This window comes from Penaeus monodon, chromosome 10 (assembly GCF_015228065.2).
Source record: "Penaeus monodon isolate SGIC_2016 chromosome 10, NSTDA_Pmon_1, whole genome shotgun sequence".
Classification (NCBI taxonomy): Eukaryota; Metazoa; Arthropoda; class Malacostraca; order Decapoda; family Penaeidae; genus Penaeus; species Penaeus monodon.
Genome location: NC_051395.1, coordinates 25,316,877 through 25,337,825, shown reverse-complemented (window position 1 = coordinate 25,337,825; position 20,949 = coordinate 25,316,877).

Genomic DNA, 20,949 nt, shown 5'->3' with positions numbered 1-20,949 from the left:
ATAGACAGACGGAAGAGAAGAAAAAACGAGGGGAAGAGAATGCCCATACAACATACAGATGAGGCAAGAAAACCATCCATCAGATCGTCTCATTTAAAATCCGACCATGAGTAGGATTCTCCAGCCATCACAAGTCGACCAATAAGTGCATGTGCAATCAGAGAACTCGCAGACACGGACATCTAGGCATGTTGACCTCATGCAACGTATATTGCAACGCACATACACACCGCATACTGAACAGAAAACACGTTTAATTGTACTGGTTTGAGATATGAATGATAGACAAGGGTATCTGCTGTGTGTGAATACCTTTGCATGTTTGCCTCGCGTGTGATTACTGTTGCATTGTCACTGTGCAATATCAGGAATGACGCGGGTCTAAGTGTATTATTGTGTTCGATGATAGAAATGACGTGGAATTATTATAAGATAAGGTCATTGTCGTTCAAAAAGCTGTTCAATGTCCGTCGTTATGACTCTGTTTGTTATGCTTGTGGTGCCGTGGGCTGAGGAGATGATGACGTCACGCTGTCGTTATCCTGCATGTGTTGCAAGAAATTGTCTGTATGTTGAAGAAGGGGGGAGCAGTATCAGTGACTTGTATCCGTGTCGCTTTTGCATATTCCAAAAAAATTCGAAGATGGAAAATAGGAAAATAATAAGGGTAAAAGAGAATTGCAAAGACTAGATGAACGAGAGAGAGAGAGATAGAGAGAGAGAGAGAGACTTAGAGAGAGAGAGTTAGAGAGAGAGAAAGAGAAAGAGAGAAAGAGAAAGAAAGAGAGAGAGAGGAGAAAGAAAGAGAGAGAGAGGAGAAAGAAAGAGAGAGAGGAGAAGAGAGAGAGAGAGAGAGAGAGAGAGAGAGAGAGAGAGAGAGAGCATATAATGCATAATTATGACAAAGTAAAACACAAATATGTTGCAAAAACTGTCAAGAACCCTTGATAATAGGGAACGAGAGACCATGGAGAAGGAGGTGGGGCGTTGGAGGCGGGGGTGGGGGGGACGTCTAGACACATAAGAGACGGAGAATAAGATAGTGTAAGAAGCTTGGAAGAATGATAAAAAAGATAAGACAAAAAAACAAGAAAGAAACGGATAGAGATTTTTTTATCTTACGGCGACACTATGTTATTAAAAGCCTGTGTGGATGTTTCTTTCTGTATCATTGTTGTCTCCTATTTGATAAATAAACAAGAAAGGTAAGATAAGAAAATAATAGGCACAAAGGAAACAGTAGATAGAAAGCGATTCCTGGCCATATAATAAACGGGATGAAGGAGGATAGGAATGAAGAATAAGAATAAGAGACAAAAAAGCGAAAAGTTAAGGAAATAGTGAAAGAAATAGAAGGAAGAACTTAGGAAGGGAGGGAGGGGGTAGGAACCATTAGCAAAGAGGGGGATTGTCATGGATAGCATCACCGGGGGCACTGGCGAAGAAGGGGGGGGGGGGGATCTGGGGCGAGGCGCTCTGAAAGGAGGGTTTTAAAGGTGGGGGGATGGGGGTAGGGAGGGAAGGAGGGTTTTAAAGGTGGGGGTGGGGGTAGGGACAACATCTCAGGGGATTCAGAAGGCTTACGGACTAGGAGGGGAAATAGAGGGAGAAGGAGTGGGGGGGAGTTTAGTGTTCTCTTGGTTCTTCTGCTTCTCCCTTTTTTTCTTTCTTTCTTTAAGGGTAAGAGGTCAGGGAAGGGTCAGGGTCAGCTCCTTAGGCAATACATTTTTTTTTTTTTTTTTTTTTTTTTTTTTTTTTTTTTTTTTTTTTTACAAAACGCCGCATCTGTTACGGTAAATTAATCGCAACTGTCAGGCAATAGGTGATGGTTGCACTTTAATTTGCATAACAAATTGCACTGCGTTATTAAAAACTCTTACCATATATTCATTTTTTGGTGAATATTAATCGTATCGATATCGTCATTTAGTTTTTTTTTCTTCTTCTTCTTCTTTTTCTTTTTTGCTATCATCGTATTCTTCTGTTCTGAAATAAGAATGTTGATCTTCTTCCTCCTCCTCTTCTTTCTTCTCCTTTTCCTCTTCCCTTCTTCTCCTCCATCCTATTTCCTTCTCCCAACCTACCACTCTCCCTCTGCTGCACCTCTCCCTCTCTTCTTCCTTTCACCCCCTCTCTCTCTCTCCACCTCTCTTCCCCTCTACCCTACCTCCCTTTCATCCTACCCCATCCTCTCTGCCCCCTTCCCCCTACGCCTCACCCACCCTTTACCCCTCTCCCTCCTCAACCCTTTGCCCCCATCCCCCTACTCTCCTCTCCTCCCCGCCTCCTTCCTCCCCCCTGCACTCCTACCCCCTGCCTCCCTCTCCCCCTTAATTTCTACCTCCCTCTCCCCCTTCGCCCCACCTCCCTCTCCCCCTTCACCCACTTCCCTCTCCCCCTTCACCCCCACCTCCCAGACCTCTCCCTCCCTCCCCCCCTTTCACCCCCCCTCCCTCCCCCTCCCTGCTCCCCTTTCCCAAAGGACCAGAATGACTTTGTTGGCGGGGAAGCGAGGGAACCATAAAATTTGCATGTCGCCGTCTTTATATCTTTCGGCCCTCGATCAGCTTTCCTTTTGTGGGCGTGTGTTAGCGGGCGCGTGCGAAAGACGGTTTAAGAAGGCGAGGCGGAGTTGAGATGGGCGTGTGTTTCTCTGTTTTTTTTTTTTTTTTTTTTTTTTTTTTTTTTTTTTTTATTCTGTCTTATTTTCTTTTTTTCTATTCTTTTGTCTTTCTCTTCTCTTCCTCTCACTCTGTCTATCCATCTATCTATCCTTTTTGCTTTATTGCTGATTCAAAAAGGTGAGAAGAACGTCGGGCACAATCGCGTGTTTTCCTTTTAATCCTTTCGTTGTGTTGTTTACAACTTGTTCAAGATGAAGTCTTCACACACACGCTCGCAAACACACACACACACACACACACACACACACACACACGGACGCACCACACACACACACACACACACACACACACACACACACACACACACACACACACACACACACACACACACACACACACACACACACACATTTACGTACACTCAAACTAACAATCATACAAAGTTCGTGTATTTCAAAGGTCAAGGTTACACGAGGGGGGGGGGGGGTGAGAAATGGGGGGATGAAATGTGGGAAAGACGAGTAGGGGAAGGGAAGAGAGGGGGTGTGGGGGAGGCGGGGCTGGGATGTGAATGAAAATTGAATAATGCTTATGATAATGCAAAAAAGCTAATAATGTCTTGCAAAATGGCGTGTTCACTATATCGTTTAGGGTTTTATTCATTTTCTTTGTGTTTGTTTATTGTGATGGATCTTCAATTTTAAAGGGATATGAAATACTCTCTGATAGTTATTTTCAGTATCGATTTTATTATTTTCGTATTTCCCGTTTTCATCCATGCAAAAGTCGCTCCTTCAAATACATTAAAAAGATTTTCGAAAAAAAATTAAATCGTCGAGCTAATAAGAGTAATTTAAGCTCATAAAAGGTTTAAACGCCCATAAACACGATATCAGTGTAACGCGATACACCAGCCGTTCAGTCAGCATCGAACTTGACACGAAATCCTAAGTGAATGATTAAAGGTTCGGTCACAAACGTTTTTTTTTCCGTTTAAGGTGCTTCGTTTGAGAGGGTGTTCAGTGTGCTGTACCATTTGTGGAAAAATATTGATTTCATAGTTGTATATGCGTGTGTATTCAAAACTGTCAAAGAATTATTAACTGAAAAAGCGAACATGTCATGAACATGAACATGGTAATATACTGATGAACAAAGACCAGATCGAAAAACGGTGGACCGAATATATGAAAGATTTGTATAACCATCCGATTCAAACTGATCCAACAATCCTACATAATTTACGTAATTGATGGTTGAAAAATGGGATACGTAAAAGAGCCAAGCATCCTAATAAGTGATATTGAGGAAGCAATCAAGCACTTGAAGAATGGTAAGGCACCAGGTGTTCACAACATCACCGCTGAGTCGTTGAAGAATAGGGATGACATTTTGATTGATATTCTGCACAAGATCTGTAATATCATATGGGAAACAGAAGAATGGCCTACTCAGCGAATCCAAACGCTATGGTTGTGTTAAAATATAGCAATTATAGAACCATCCGCTTGATAAGTCATCCAAGTAGAATAATACTCAGTCATAAGTAATCGACTGAAGCTATTTGCCAAACTGATAATCTTAGAAGAACAAGCTGGGTTTATAGAAGGTAGAAGCACTGTTGAACAAATACTGAACGACAAAGAGATCATAAATAATAAATTTTGTAGCATTATTTTATAGACTTTAAAAAGGCTTTCGATAGAGTGTAGCGTGAGGCTCTATGGGCTTGCATGGAGAAATACAATATTCCAAATCACATTATCAGTCTTGTGAGAAGTTTCTACGAGAAAAGCAGTTTTGTTGTAATGAATGATGGTGGGACACTGAAGTGGCTCAAGACAAGTGTTGGTGTACGACAGGGCTATTTATTGTTACCAGGGTTATTCACTCTATATCTTGAGCAAATTATTTTGATGGAAGCGTCAAAATTGGTGGGAGAAGAATTACAAATCTGCGATTTGCTGATGACATTGACTTAGTGGGGGGTTCTAATGAAGAACTAGGTCGTCTGACAAACCTGGTAGATGTGATTGTAAGAGGATACGGAATGGAGATAAGCAGCGAGAAAATCAAGAGGATAGAAGCCCTTTTTGAGATTAATGAGGAAAAGATAGAGTCGGTGGATCATTTTACATACCCTGGATCACTGATCAATTATGAAGTGCCTTATGAAATGGAAGTTAAAAGGCGGATAGCGATGGCAACGGCACAACTGGCAAACCTGAATAAACCATGGGACAGCAAGAACATTGTCCTGAAGTCCAAAATAAACCTGATGAGATCAGTGGTAGTGTCAGTGTTATTATACGGATGCGAAACATGGACCTACTCGTCGCGCATAGAGAGAAGAATAACGGCCTTTGAAATGTGTGTGCGCGCGTGTGTGTGTGTGCGTGCTTGCGTGCGTGCGGCGTGTGTGTGTGTGTGTGTGTGTGTGTGTGTGTGTGTGTGTGTGTGTGTGTGTGTGTGTGTCTGTGTGATCTTGGTTAACAATCCTAATAAGCCACATGCAAGGATACACAAAAAATACATTTAGAGGAGATCTTGCTCACGTGAACGGGAAATAGGAGCAGCAGGGGAGGAGGAGGAGGAGCTAGGGTCACGTGAAAGGTTGTGAGACGCGGGTCAGAGGTCACCCTTGCATTATCCAAGCATGTAATAATCTCGTCTTTTTGAAGCGTCTCTCTCTCTCTCTTTCTCTCTCTCTCTCTCTCTCTCTCTCTCTCTCTCTCTCTCTCTCTCTCTCTCTCTCTCTCTCTCTCTCTCTCTCTCTCTCTCTCTCTCTTTTACTATAGTTTCCTTACACACACACACACACACACACATGGATACACACACACACACAACACACACACACACACACACACACACACACACACACACACACACACACACACACACACACACACACACACACACACACACACACACACACACCGCCGCACAGGGAGAGATAAATGGACAGATAGACAAAGACAGACTGAGCAAGCATCTATCTAGTCTTGCGCCCAACCCGTACGTTATACCCTAAGGTCATGGGAATAAAGGCGTGGGATCACGTTTCAATCAGCCTTATTATTAAGCTCGCGGTGTCAGCCAAGGTCACGGCACTTCAAGGTCTCAGCTGGAAGGTGTCCAGGTGGATATCTCTTGGGGTGGGTACTTACTGAAGGACCCAAGCAGGAATGGGTATTTGAGGTGGGTATGTATTGTCTTGAATGCCAGGGGTGTCCAAAAACATAGAGGAACCGGATTACTGAAGACGGTCACCCTAACACTGTGAAATGTAGGTCACCTTGGGGAGAGCGCGAGAGGAGAGGACGCAAGGAAGAGAAAAATGGGCGAAGCAAGGAAGAAGAGACAATGACATTCGCTTGAAAGGGTGAGGGAGGGAGGAGGGGGGGCGGATGGGGAGGATGCTCGGGGGCGAATTTTTGCATCGAGTATTAAGGGTATTACTTGGGGGGCACTGGAAGGAGCCCTTGGCTTGGCATTGGCACGCTGGGGACATTTGCGAGTAATGTGTACAAATAATAAATTAATATTTATAATTTTTATCTAAGGTGTTTTTTATCACTAGCATTATCATTATTATTAATATTCGCATTATTAAGTTCAGACCATTGTTGATTTCCACCTGTCATTTCCCTTTTTGAATAAGGGTCCCGGAGAAATGCATTGCGAAACCCGCCCGGCCAGCTGCGTCGCTCAGGATGGCAACGAACGCATATACCTTCTTCGAGTAAAAAAAAAAAAAAAAAAAAAAAAGTAAAGAACAAAAATATATAAAAAAAGGGGGATAAAAAGGCGAAATGACGCCGGCGAAATAATTGGTCCCAAGGTCGCTATGACGGGACATTTTCCTTTGTGTGTCGCGATGTCGACGCCTGGGAGGTCGTGTTGCCCGTCCCGCTGGCTGCAAGGAACCACGATCTCCTTACCGCGGAGGAGACGTCGAGGTGGAGCTTGAAGTGGAACTCGAGGTGGGGTTTGAGGTGAAACGCGAGATGGTATTGAAGGTGGACCTCGAGGTGGAGTTGCAGGTGGAACTCGATGTAGAGTTGCAGGTGGAACTCGAGTTGGAACTTGAGGAGAAACTCGAGGGAGAACTTGAGAGGATGAACTTGAAGTGAATTGAGGGGTTGAGCCATTGAGTGAAATTTGAGGGTGGCACTTGAGGTGCTCGAGGGAAAGCTTGAGGTGGAAATGGATGCGGAGTTAGAGGTGGAACTTGAGCTCGAACTAAAAATGGAGATGGAGGTGGAACTGGAGATGGAGTTTGAGATGGAGGTCGAGGCTGAACCCGTTGAACTTTAGATAGAACTCGAGGTAGAGCTTAAAGTAGGGTTTTAGGTTGATCTTGAGGATATTGCAGTTCTAGGGAGTCAAAAGAAAATAAAGTCTTGGGGTGACTGTGCATGACTGATATTCCTCCCCATTTTGTGAATGACAAAATGACATAACCCAAGATCATCACTTCATAAAAAAGGAAAAAGGTCCTATTTGAATTTCTTTTTATTGTTTCTACTTTTCTTGAGTTCTGCTGATTCCGTTTTCATTTTCGATTTCTCATTTATTTTCTCCTAGGCCCGCCCACTTTCACCCTAAGCCACGCCTCTTCATCTGGCCACGCCCCTATCTCTTCTTCCCTCCATTGTTCCGTCTCGTTTCTCTCTTCTAATCCTTGCGTACTTCCTGCCCGGGCGACTCCTCCTCCTCTCTCCTCCTCTCCCCTCTCCCTTTCTACGTTTGTTTTCTCCCCCCCCCCTCCTTCTCCACCTCCTCTCTTTCTTTTTATCGTTTTACTTAGCTTCCATACTCTCGCTTCATCTCCTCCTCCTCATTCTCATTAATCTTCCTCTTCCTTCTTCTTCTTCCTCTTCCTCCTGTTCCTTCTCCTCCTCCACCTCCTCCTGTTCCTTCTCCTCCTCCACCTGAAGCCCCGCCCACGAGGGACAGGGTCTCAGCTGTGTTCAAGGATAATTCCCTCTATTTTAAGGACACTTTTGCAATCGGGGATGAAATTGCCTTATCATATCGGATTATCTTGAAGACAATTCCTTATCGTATCGGATTATCTTGAAGACAATTCCTTATCGTATCGGATTATCTTGAAGACAATTCCTTATCGTATCGGATTATCTTGAAGACAATGCGAGTGTCTGTCCGTTTTATTAGGTCGAATTCTTTTGGTGTTGTCGTCGGTGGGTATCTGGGTACGTGGAGAGTTGCATTGATAGACTGATGATTGCATATAGAGGTCGGGAGAGGACAAATCACAGACAGATAGGTAGATTGCGACTAGAGAGAGAAGCAGACAGATAGAAAATTTTCGAGCTAGGAAAGAAAGACAGACGAAAACAAATAATCACGCAGAAAAAAATGGACAAACAAGCGTATAAGCAAATTCGTTTAAAAAAATGGAAAATAGTTACATATAGACACACTAGCAGACAAACGGAAGGAAAACATTTATAAACAGAAATGCAACAGTAAAGAATAAAGAGACCAGTTTGCACATGCATGTGTGTGTGTCCGCAGAAAATCCTTGAAAATGGGATCTTTTATTATCAGCTTCTCAAGACTGTAAGGCAGAATCGCGCTCTCCTATCTGACAACTTGCGGGCCAATGAGATAGATGCTGTCAGATGCTGTCCGATACGGCGCCGACTGTGACGTCTTTGCATTTCTGTCTCGTTTTTTCCCCTTCGTGTTCTCTTTCAGAAAGACAATTTGGAAACATTGTTTGAACAGGACAAAGGCGTTAGTTATGGACAAAGCGAATAAATATTGAGGTAGATTGTAAAGTTGCTCCCTGGGTGAGAGGTCTGATCAGTTCTGAAGAGGTCCTTTAAATGTACTTAGTTCAATTATCTGTTCATTCATTAGCCTGTTATTTATTCAAACATTCGTGTTTTACATGATAATTAAAAGAAAAAATATAAATATAAGCAGTAAAAACTCATTACAGACATCCGCAATGTACTCCATAGGCCTAAAAATATCCTGTGGATAAAATACACCGAGCCTTTGTCGGCACACCATTATGAATTCAAAGAGAAGGACATTAATCTTGTAGATCTTTCTGTGATATCCTATATGAGAGAGCGAACGACAGGAACAGAAGGGGGGGGGGGGAATTGTATATTGTAAAAAGGGGAAACGGGAATGTTTAATAATGAGATGAAATTAGAGAGAGAAAAAAATGGTTGTTGTAAAGGTGGTTGCAAGTTAGTATTTTTATTGTTTCATTTGCGGTTTGATGATAATTTGATAAATAAACAGCGACTTCATCTTTTGAGAATGGTAGGGAACAATGGGAATTTAGAATATCACAATGAAGCTTAAGTAATGACAGTTAATTTGGAAGGTCACTACTTAGAAAATTATATTGATAATGTTCATGATAGTTAATTCGTCCGTGATAGTCAATTCGTTCGAGTGTTTTCTAATTCTTCGTCACAAAGAGAGATTCACGGTCGACGTCATAGAAAACAAGAGATGTCAAAGGAGGAGAAAACGTAAAGGTCACATTTTTCCTTTTGTGTGAGTTCTCTTTTGTTGGGAAGTAAGGAAAAAGGTTGAAGAGCCCTTTTCGCAAGAAAACAAAGGTCGTTTCGCCGATTGTGAAGCAAATCGACAAAAGTCCCAAGAGAAATTGGCAAGGCGCATTGACAGCGGTGGGAAAAGTTGGCTGTGCGTGGGAATTCTGAGCTATAAGATTTTTTGTGTTGTGTAGGGGATATGTGTGTGTAGGGGGGGGGTATGTGGGCAGACTTCCCTTGGTAAGAGAGGGAGAGAGAAAGGGAACGAGAGAGAGAAAAAGAGAGAGAAAGAGAGAGATAGAGATAGAGGCGAGGGTAGGAGGAGGAGGGAATTCCGTTCCCTGGAACTATGGTTTGATGATAATTCCAGCTCTTGTATGATAAAATGTGTTCTACTCGTCTTCTTTGTCTCCGTTCCAGACTGTACCTCCTCTGTTTGTCTTCTTTCTCTCTCTCTCCTCTCTTCTCTCCTCGTTCTCTTTTTCTCTCTCCTCTCTTCTCTCCACTCTCTCTCTCTCTCCTCTCTCTCTCTCTCTCTCTCTCCCCCTCTTCCTCCCTCCCTCCCTCCTTCCCTCCCTCCTTGCCTCCCTCCCTCCTTGCCTCCCTCCCCTCCCTCCCTCCCTTCCTTCCCTCCCTCCCTTTATCTCTCTTTTTCTATCTCTCTCGCTCAGTCCCTTCCTCCCTCCCGCGGATGTTTTTCTTTTGTAGTAATCCTGTAGGCAGTTGTTAATCTGCAAAATTATCCAAGCTTATAAACCAAATGTTATTCGGGTAGCGTCACTCCCCCCCCCCCCCCCCCACGTCCCGCCACCCCGGTCGCGTCATGAGTGAGTCGTCGCCGATGGTCATCCTCGAGTGATAAGCGAATGTGACACGTGCGTTACCAGTCGCCGTGAGTCATGATACGTACTTGGTATGCGGTCTCGTCGTCCGCAGCTTCGTAATTTGCTTTAGTTTTTTTTTTTTGTCTTGTTTTGCTTTTTTGTTTTTGTTTTCTGGTGTGTCTTCGGTGCTTATGGGTACTTTGTGTGTGTGTGTGCTTAAAAAAGTCGTATGAAAAAAGAGAAAGAATGATCTTAATTCTTCCTTCTTGTAAGCGACTTGATCAACACCTCGAGTCCCTTGCGACTTCTGAGATTCGTTTCATATCCCTCTAGGGACCCTGGCACTGCACAAAAGGTTTGTTTGTCTTTTGCTTATCTGATCCCCAACGAAGAGGGGAAGTGGGAGGAAGGATAAGGAAAGATACCGAGAGAGGCGTTCCAGCCCCATCGACTGACAGGATACCGTAAAAGGCGAAGGAGCTGGGAAGGAGAGACACTTCCCTTCGCCTCCGAGATCATGACTGTCTCCCCCCTCCCCCCAACGGCGCATGACCGCAGGCAAGTCGACATACCATGCCACCGGGTAGAAGCGCTCTCTCACGCTGTCGTGCCCCGAGCCGTACCTAAGGTGGTCGTACCCTGACCTCCGATAGCGTGCCCGACCCCCGCGTAATGTGCGTACGGTAACCTCTTCCTCGTCCTCATCACATTCATGACTTCTCATGCCTCCAGCGGTCCATGTCGTCACGCACAGGCTGGGAGCCGGGGAGGTAGCACACACTCCTCCTATAGGGTGTGCTAAGGCATGTCGCATTACTTGGGACATGCAAGGGGTCATTTATTTAATGTTGTGACATGCCCATCGCCGCATGGGAATGAGTCATAGAGCATACTGAGGATAGCTAGCATAACGATACATAATACCATCTTATCCTTGGCTTTTCATATGCTCTCTCGCGCATCCTCAGAAAACAATACCATCCTTACGATATAATATCACTAATTAAAAGAAAATAGGAAATAATAATAATGATAATAAATAATAATAATAATAATAATAATAATAATAATAATAACAATAATAATAATAATAGTAGTAGTAGTAATGATAATAATAATAACAATAATAATTATAATAAAAATAATAACAATAATAATAATAATGGTAATCACGAAATACCACAGTCGCAGGCAGATGGCGCTCGGGAGTGTAAATAATTCTGGTGCGGTTTCGGAGATTACGATCAGGAGCCTCTGGGCCATTTTTGGCTCGGCGCTAATAGAGGCTTTGATCGATGGATGGATGGAGCGGAAATTGATTTATGTGAGTGTTCGAGTGTGTGGGAGGACGTGTGTGTGTGTGTGTGTGTGTGTGTGTGTGTGTGTGTGTGTGTGTGTGTGTGTGTGTGTGTGTGTGTGTGTGTGTGTGTGTGTGCTTGTATGCGTGTGTGCGTGCGACGACTTCTGCGTTTGTACCTGTGTGTGTATACGTATATGTATGTGTCTCCACGCGTGTATGTGTGTAACGTATCTTTATTTATCCGTTTGTTAATCCGAGTGCCGGTTAAGTAATGAATTTTAACTTGGCATAAGAGCTCTCTCCCTGGAATGAATAGGCCCAAACGGTACTCGAGAAATGAATGGAGGTGCGGGCGTGGTGAGCTAAATCTAGGCCTAGAGAAAGGGTGTGCGAGAGATCAGCAAGACGTAAATAGTCTGTCTTTAAGTATGGGCGAAGGCGTCTTCACGGACTGTGGGCTGAATAATGTGCCAGACAGCGAATGGGCGGCGGATGGGGTGTTCGCCTCACTGAACGGCGGGCCTAATGACACCTCCAATGGGCGTGCGATATGGGTAATCACAGCGTAGAAGAGTGGGCATATTAGTGGCAGTGGGCGTGTTGCTTGCTAGATGTTATTCTCCTCTCTAGTATTTTCTTTTGCTATATATTTTTAATTTCTCTCGAGTTTGCTTTCACTATATTTTCTTTCTTTTTTCCCCGTTCAGTGTCGTGAACAAATGATTAATATTAGACGCAAGGACGTGGATGGATGGGGGTTTCAATAGGAAAATCTGCATGACACTAAGAATCGAATGGGAAACCAACCACAACACGTAGAAATGATTAAGAATATCTCCATAACATAAGGTTAGGAAAACTGCATGACCCAAGGAAACAAGCAGGGAAACTTGCATGACATAGAGACACAAATAAGAAAACACGCACGACGTAAAGACACGAGGGGGTGTCGACGGTCATGCTAAGGAGCTGAGGTAGTAGAAAGAGGGGGGGGGGTTGCGGTGACGCATTCGATGGTGGTTTATGCACGGCGATTAGTTACTCATCATTCATCCTTGGGGAAAGTGATGAATGAGCCGTGGGGGGATTAGGGTAGAGTGGGGTAATGGGGGACGCGGGTTGGGGGAGGATCTTGTGATGGGGGTGTGGGGAAGAGAAGGGGCACTAAAATGTATGGATTGAGAATTTGGGAGAGGAGAAGTAGAGAGAGGGGAAGTGAGAGGAAAGGCTTGGGAAAGGGGTAAAAGGGGCGTGAAGAAGGAGGGAGGGGAGAGGGAAATTGTCAAGCCACACTCATCAACCTCAGGGACGGTGGTCATGCTTAATTTTCGGTGGAAACACTGATATAATTGCAAGGTTGTTTTTAAATAGTGTGAGTCTGACTGGGTTATAAGTAGGGCGAATTAACTGTTGCAACAGCGGCGGCGGTTACTTACGGAAGGTGACTGATGAGTAGCAAAGAACCGAGGGAATTTATGATACATACACTGATCTGTTGTTGTTTTTTGTGGTGTTATTGTATATTATATATTTAATTGCATCAATTTTCTTGCCTCCCATTGCACAGACATCATTCACATGTAATTCATTGGCTAAAAATCATCAAACTTCACAAGAGAATCGGTGAATTATAATATCTTCTCCCCTTTTCCCCCTACAGGTACGTGGCAGTGGCTTCGGGAAATGGTGTGCCGGAGGAATGGTGATGAGGTAATGCGTATGCTAATGAGCTTGACTGCTGTGTTTTAGCTGTGACTGCGGTTATCGTCATCGGGGTTGGTGCTATTGTTAAAGAAGTGGGTGGAACGGTTTTCATTGCGTGGATAGCAGTGTATTTGTCATTTTTTACTTTCCTCATTTCCGTCGTCATTATCTTTAGCTTCATTTCTTTTTCATTGATATTGTCATCATCGTAACTAATAACATCAGTCGCCATTGCATGATATCATCATTACCAGTATCATCATCGATTGTCATTGTCATAGTCATCAAAATTATTAGCATTGTCACTATTAACCGTGACATCACCATCGTCATTACCAACAGATGATCAAAATGTTCAATTGCGACCAATTTCTGGGCAATTTCTGCATTAAAATCGTCAGTCGAGTCATGTAAGAAGTAGAACAAATGTCATATGCTGAAGACCACCACCGTGAACGAAAAGCTGGAAATAATATGTGTCATTAGAAAAAAATTGAGTCATTATATATTGCATTTAAAGATATGCATGGATATCGCACCTTCTCGAGTCCCGTTTTCTACGCTCCAGAGAGTCGGTCAAGATGCCGAGGGGGAACTACGGTAATCTCGTTATCTCGTCCTGCGAGGTGAGACGGCAGTCGGGTAAACCGTTCTTTTTATATATTGGGTGGTGGCAGGATCAGTGGGTTTTATTCTAAGCTTACGGTGCTGATAATGAAATGATGAATAAAGCTAACGATGTAAATCATAGTTAAAACAACAGTTATTATAATCTATCATTAAACTGATTCGTGTTATTAACGAAAAAAAAAAAAAAATCACCATCAGCAGCATTTCATATTCCCAATAAAAAAAGAAAATAAATTTATTTAAAAACACAAAAATACAAGAAGAGAGAGAGAGAGAGAGAGAGAGAGAGAGAGAGAGAGAGAGAGAGAGAGAGAGAGAGAGAGAGAGAGAGAGAGAGAGAGAGAGAGAGAGAGGGTGAGGGACAGGGTGAGAAAGGAAGAGAGAGAAAGAGATAAAAAGATATATATATATATATATATATATATATATATATATATATATATATATATTTAGAGAGAGAGAGAGAGAGAGAGAGAGAGAGAGACGAACGAATAAAATCCAGCCTCCCTTACTACCGTGCATGCCCCAGCCCGCCGCCGTCCATCACCCGCACGGGCAGCTAACTAAGCTTTAAGGGCAGAACCGGACCACTTTAATGGGCGGTTCTCCGGGTTAGTGTTGAAGTCCTCACTTCTGTACCGTTGCTCCGTTAACGCCGGTTAGGGCAGGGTAGGGTGCTGTGTCCTGCGGAAGGACAGGTTGTGAGAAGATAGAGAGAGAGAAAGAGAAAGAGAGTGAGGGGGGAGAGAGAGGGAAAGAGAGAGAGAGCGGGGAGGGGGAGAAGGTGAGGGACAAAGGAGAGAGGATTTTTTTTTTTGGGGGGAGGGAGAGAATAGGAGAAAAGAGGAGAGGAAAGAAGAGAAGGGAGAGTAACAGAGACAGAAATGGAAATCGACACAGATTAGGATGAATAAAAGATAAATCGACAGGAAAAGAGAAAGAAAGGTATCGTTGACCCAGGCCGTTAGAACGATCCGAGAAGCAGTTGATCATTCCAGGTGAGCATTTCCAACAGCAATTTTGGAGTCCTGCCAACTCTTCCCTCCCGACGGCACCCGACGGCCAGGAAGAAGAGGAGGCGGAAGAGGTGGGTTGGGAAAAGGGGTCGATTTGGAGGGCAGGATGGCATTTATTTTAACGTAGGGGGGAAGGGGGAAAGGGAGAGACGAAAAGAGAAGGGGGGAGGGGGGGCGAGACTGTTAATAGCGGATATTTCTGGTAAAGTTAATTAGCGGTATTATGTGATTAGCTGTGTTGCAATTAAACTCATCTCCCGCTGGAAAAAACGGGTGAGGAAGAGGGAGGAAGGATGCAAGAGAGGTGTGACTCATTTGCGAGGGAATGAGGTGACGGTGTGTGTCTGTGTTCGTGTGTGTATGTGTGTTTGTTTGTTTGTTTATGTGGGTTTATATTTGTGCTTGTGTATATTTGTTTAACCTGTGCGTTCGTATAGCTACGGTGTAGTGCCTGTCCTAATTTATTTAAGCTGGTGAATGAATAACACAGATCGATTAATTAAAGCAACGTTTCCTCGACCTTTTATAACGGTACCCTTGTGTTGAGTTTCATATCTCGGGGCACCCCTTATATGAAAAGTATTATACATATTTACCAGTTTAATTCCTTGTCTAATCCAATCAAAGCGTCTCATTTAAATAGGCATATTCCCCCTGATTACTGTAGTTCCGAATTTGAAAACACCTTGAAGAATTTGCCATACTCAAGAATGTCATACGCGAATCGTAGAATCAGTGCGATATTTTTTCTATTTTTTTATTCCCAGCAGATTAAAGAGACAGAGAAAGCAAAGGAAAAAAAGAGAAAAAAAAAGAGTGAAGGAAAGAAGGAGAGCAAGAACTTAACGAGAATTTTAGGATTTTTGAGTAGGCGTAGGGTGGGTGAATTAGGCGTAGGTGGGTGGGTGGGCGAAGGTGGGTGAGGTAGGTGAGTGGGCAGGCAAAAGTAGGTGAGTGGGCATAGGTAGGTGAGGGGGGCGGGTGGTGGGTAGGGTGAGTGGGCGTAGGCGGGTGAGTGGGCGTAGGCGGGTGAGTGGGCGTAGGCGGGTGAGTGGGCGTAGGCGGGTGAGTGGGCGTAGGCGGGTGAGTGGGCGTAGGCGGGTGACTGGCGTAGTGGTGAGTGTGCGTGGTGTGTGGCATGGCGGTTAGGTACGGCGATTTAGTGTCGAACGGTAATGTCCGTAAATTTCAGGGTATGCGATGATGGAGAGTGACATAGATTTATAACTGTTGTCAGCGTAGGTTGACTGACATTTAACAAGAAACAAACTATACTTAATATACTGTCAAACTGACGTTAGTATCACCACTTCTTTACTCATATTCACACTTACATGATTAATATATTCATCCCATTTGGCCAGACGATGAAAAAACAGGTTTAGAAGAAACTAAAAAAAGGGGGATAAAAGAAGAGATACAAAAAATAAGAGAGAGAGAGAGAGAGAGAGAGAGAGAGAGAGAGAGAGAGAGAGAGAGAGAGAGAGAGAGAGAGAGAGAGAGAGAATACAAATGAGTTATGATTATGAATTCTGTCGGACAAAATAGTCAATATCGGTGTTTGTGTTTTAACGGTTCACGAATTTGTAATAAAGACGTTTTTGTGGCAGGCTTTCATAACGTAATAGAAACTGACGTGGGAGAGCAGTGGTGATAAGGAAGATAGTGTGGTTATTATTACTGTTGCTGTTATGTTATTATTATTGTTGTTGGTATTATCATTATAAATGTTTACATCATCAGTATCATCACCATCACCATCACCATCATCATCACCATCATCATCATCATCATCATCATCATCATCATCATCATCATCATCATCATCATCATCATCATCATCATCATCATCATCATCATCATCATCATCATCATCATCATCATCATCATCGTTCGCATAACGTCGAAGAAAAAAAAAACCAACAAGAAGGAAAAGAAAGCAAGAAAGGAAAAAAAACAACAGTTTTATTCTATTCGAGATAAGAATTTATTCGCTCAGAACGAATTTATTTTGTCTCTTAGTCGACGTGTATCCGTCTTTATTATGTCTATTACACCACGTGCTCCGAGATAAGGCAGACCTCTTGGCTTTTGGTTGGGGAGTGGGGGAAGGGGAGAGGCATGGGAGGGGGTTGGGGAGGAGGGGAAGGGGTGAGGGATTGGGGGGAGGAAGGAGGAAGGGTAGAGGATGGGAGGGGTTGGAAGTGGGGTAAGGAGAGGGAGGAAGGAGATGGGAGAGGTGGAGGGAGGGAGGGGAAAGGAAGGGTTGGGGAGAGGGAGGGGGAGGAAGGGGTTTGGGGAGAGGGAGGAAGAGGAAGGGGGTTGGGGGATGGGGAGAGGGAAGAATAGGAGGGAGGGGAGAGAGAGAGGGGAGAGACTGGGATGGGGAGAGGGAAAGGGAGAGTAAGTGGAAATTTGGAGGTGCAAGGAGGGGAGGAGATACGAGGGGGAGGGGGCCTTTCAGAGAGAAGGAGGGAGAGGTAGGCATGGGGGTGGGATTCAGGGAGGAGGGAGACAGGGAGTGAAGGGGGGGGGGGAGGATCGAGACAGGACAAGGGGCGTGTTTTTCTCAATGCAGGTGTGGCTTCGAGTCTCGTCCGGCTCCGCATCAGTCTGGACTTTGGAGCATATGATTTTTTTTCTTTTTCTTCTTTTTACTTATTTTTTTCTTCCTCTTCTTCGGCGGGGAACATAGGTCGCGTTGTTTGTCCTCACGGGCCGGATGGGAGTAAACGGGGATGGGGGTGGGGAATATTCTGAGCCTTATTTTAATTTAGTTTTTTGTCTTTTCCTTCTTCTTCTGTTTTTCTTCTCCTCCTTCTCTTACTCTTCCTTGTTTTCCACCACAACCATCACCGCCACCCTTCGCTTGCTCCATCACCACTCCCTCCCGTCCTCTTTCTCCCCCTCCTTTCTTCTCCTTCAGATTTATTGTGTGAGAACCTAACCCATTTACCTCCAGATTATCACCCCGTTTACCCCGTCACCCCCATCTTCACCCCCTCACCCCAACCCTTCGCCTTAACCCTTTGCCCCCCTCTCCCCCTCACCCCAACACTTCTCTCCCTCACTCCCTCACCCCACCCTTCATCCTTCCATCCTCTCCCCCCCCACCCGAACCTGCTAACGTCCAAACCCCCACTTGAAGAACCGAAGCGACGCACATCTAATCCAAAGGGATTCGAACCAGCGCACATCTCAACCCAAAATAGGATTCGATTCGCGTATCCAAGGATTGTGTCAGCCAGGCAACAGAAGAGCATCGGCGAGGGTTTGGGGGGAATAAAGCGGGGGGGGGGGGTGAGCTTATCGTGTTATCGCAGACGCCTTGTGAACAACCCACTTACTTAGGCAGTTGTTCCTGTGCGCGAGATCTGTTTATTTTGAGCTTCGTTGTGTGTGTCTGGATCGTCTGCTCGCTTGAGTATTGCATGATATTTGTGTTTTGTTGGGGGTCGACTTACATTTGGGGTTACGATTTTCTGTTTTCCATGCCGCTGAATTCTCGTTTTTTTATATAATAATAAGGGTATCGATATCACTATTATCGGTATCGTTATCATTATTATTAAAAAATACGGTCATGGTTATCATTGTTTTTTCTTTCTTTCTTCTATTTTTTGTCCTTTCTCCTTTCTTCTCTTTTCTTATTCCTTGTTTTTGTCTCAACATTTGCTTACATTTTTGTCGTTTTCTTTTCCCTTTGTTTTTCCTTTAGTCATGTCTTGATTGTGCACCCTTTTTCTGTCTTTTGCTCTCGCTAAATCTTTTTTTTTCTATATATATCCCCGATTTCGTTTTTTCTCTTGCTCTTTCGTCACTTTCTTCGACATTAGCTGTTTTTCTCAACTTCCTATTCACATTTTCTCTACCTCATCACTTTTGTTCCGTCTCCTCTTCTCCCTCCAGTTCCTCCTCCTCCTCCTTCTTCCCCCCCTTTCTCTTCGCCATTGTCCTCCTCCTCCTCCTCCTCCTCCTCCTCCTCCTCCTCCTCCTCCTCTTCTCCTTCTTAGCCTTCCTCCTTATCCTTCTCATCCTTCCTCCTCCCTCCATACTATTATAATCATCCTCATCATCATCCACATCCACATCTTGGTTCTCCCCTTTCCTCTTCCTCCTCTTCCTCCCTCCTCCTCCTCTTCTTCTCCCCACTCCCCCCCCCCCCACCACCCCTCCTCTGGAACTCCTCCTAGTAACGCAACCTGGAAGCACACCATGATATGCCGGAACTAGTTAACATAAGGGTCTGGCGGCCTGTGCTTGTAAGGTGCTTGCCTAGACGTGGCCTTGGGTCCCCCTTGGGTGCTGGCAGCGGGGGTGCTTGCTTGCAGGAGAGAATGGAGGGAGGGCTGGGGAAAGGAGGGAGGGAGGGAGGGAGGAAGGGAGGGAGGGAGGGAGGGAAGAAGAGAGGAGAAGGCTGGGGAAAGGAGTACAGGAGAGGAAGGTGGGATGTGGAGGAGAGTGTAGTGGGTAGAAGGGGAATGGTAGGGGAGGATGGGAAGAGAAAAAGAGAAAGGGAAGGAACGAAAGAAGATGAAGAAGAGGGAAAGAGAAAAAGGAAAAGGAAAACGAAAGGAGATGAAGGAGAGGGGAAGAGAAAGGGAGGAAACGAAAGAAGATGAAGGGAAGTAGAATAAAAAAGGAAAGGAATAGAGGAGAAGATATGGGGCAGAACAAGGAAAGGGAAAAGAAAGAGAAAGGAAAAGATCTTGAGTTACGAAACGAAAAAAAAACGACACAAGAAAGAACAAGAGGAAATGGTAAAGAAAAAAAAAAAAAATCTTTAAAGAAAAGGAGGACAGACGATTGAAAATCTGATAGAAAAATGAAAAAAAAAAAAAAAAAATCTTTTGTGCATTTCGTGTTGAAGAGTCATGATTTTTTTCTTTCTTTTTCTGTCGCCTCCTTTCTATTTTGTTTCCTCACAATATTGAGTGGACAGAAAAAAACCCTAACTCGCAACTCATAACTATTCTGCGAAAAAAAGTGGTGATTGAGATGGCAATTTTTTTATTAAAAAAAAAAACAAAGTGTATGTATGGTTTAGAAATACAGAACATTCGTAAAAATAAGCATTAAATGTCAGATGATTAGAATCAAAACAAAAAGATTAATGGCAAATCAGAATTACACACTCCAGAGCCCGCAGTGAGTTTTTTTTTTCCAAAATTAAACGCACTGCAGTCTAGACTTTTTTGTTGTAATGAGAGAGAGTGAAAGGGGAATGGGAGAAGGAAAATGAGGGAGATAGAGAGGGAGAAGGATAATGAGGGAGATAGAGAGGGAGAAGGAGAGGCAGAGAAGTGAATAGAGAAAAACGAGTGATAAATAATGTAATATTCAACAAGGTACGATTTTCATTGATTTATAGTAATGGTAACTATGCCTTTGTTAAAACAGAATGAAAAAGTAATAATGATAATGGTAATAAAACTAATAATAATACTAATGCTAATAAAAATAATCATAATGGTAATAGTAATGATGATAACATTAATAATGGTAATAATAATGGTAGATGATAATACTGATAATAACAGCAACAGTGATAACAAGAATAAGGAGTATGGTGATATTGATAATAATAATAATTATCAGCAATGATAATATTGACAGTAAAGTAATAGTGATAATAATAATGATTATAAGTAATGGTAATGATAATGAAGATAAAATAATAATAATAATAATAATAATAATAATAATAATAACAATAACAATAACTGTAGGAAAATAAATGGAAACGAAAACACGCGTCGGCAACATGGAAAACGCATCGTCGTCGTGGGCGTTTTTGTAGAATAACCGATCGCGAGCTTACACTGAACGCCCACGCCCATGACTGCCCACACTGAACGCCCGCGCTCGGAGTAACGGGCTTCTCTCCGAGGCGTCTTATTGGGCGTGACAGCATCTCTCTCTCTCTCTCTCTCTCTCTCTCTCTCTCTCTCCCCTCTCTCCTCTCTCCTCTCTCTCTCTCTCCCACCGCCCTCCCTCCCTCACTCCCTCCCGCCCTCCCTCTCTCTCTCTCTCTCTCTCTCCCCTCTCTCTCTCATCTCTCTCCCCTCTCTCTCTCTTCTCTCTTCTCTCTCTCTCGCATCTCTCTCTCTTCTCTCTCTCTCTCTCTCCTCTCTTCTCTCTTTTCCTCTCTTTCTCTTTCTCTTCTCTCTCTCTCTTTTCTCTCTCACTCTCTCTCTCTCTCTCTCTCCTTCACCTCCTCTCCTCTCTCTCTCTCTCTCTCTTCTCATCTCTTCTCTCTCTCTCTCTGCCTCTCTCTCTTCTTTCTCTCTCTCTCCTCTCTCT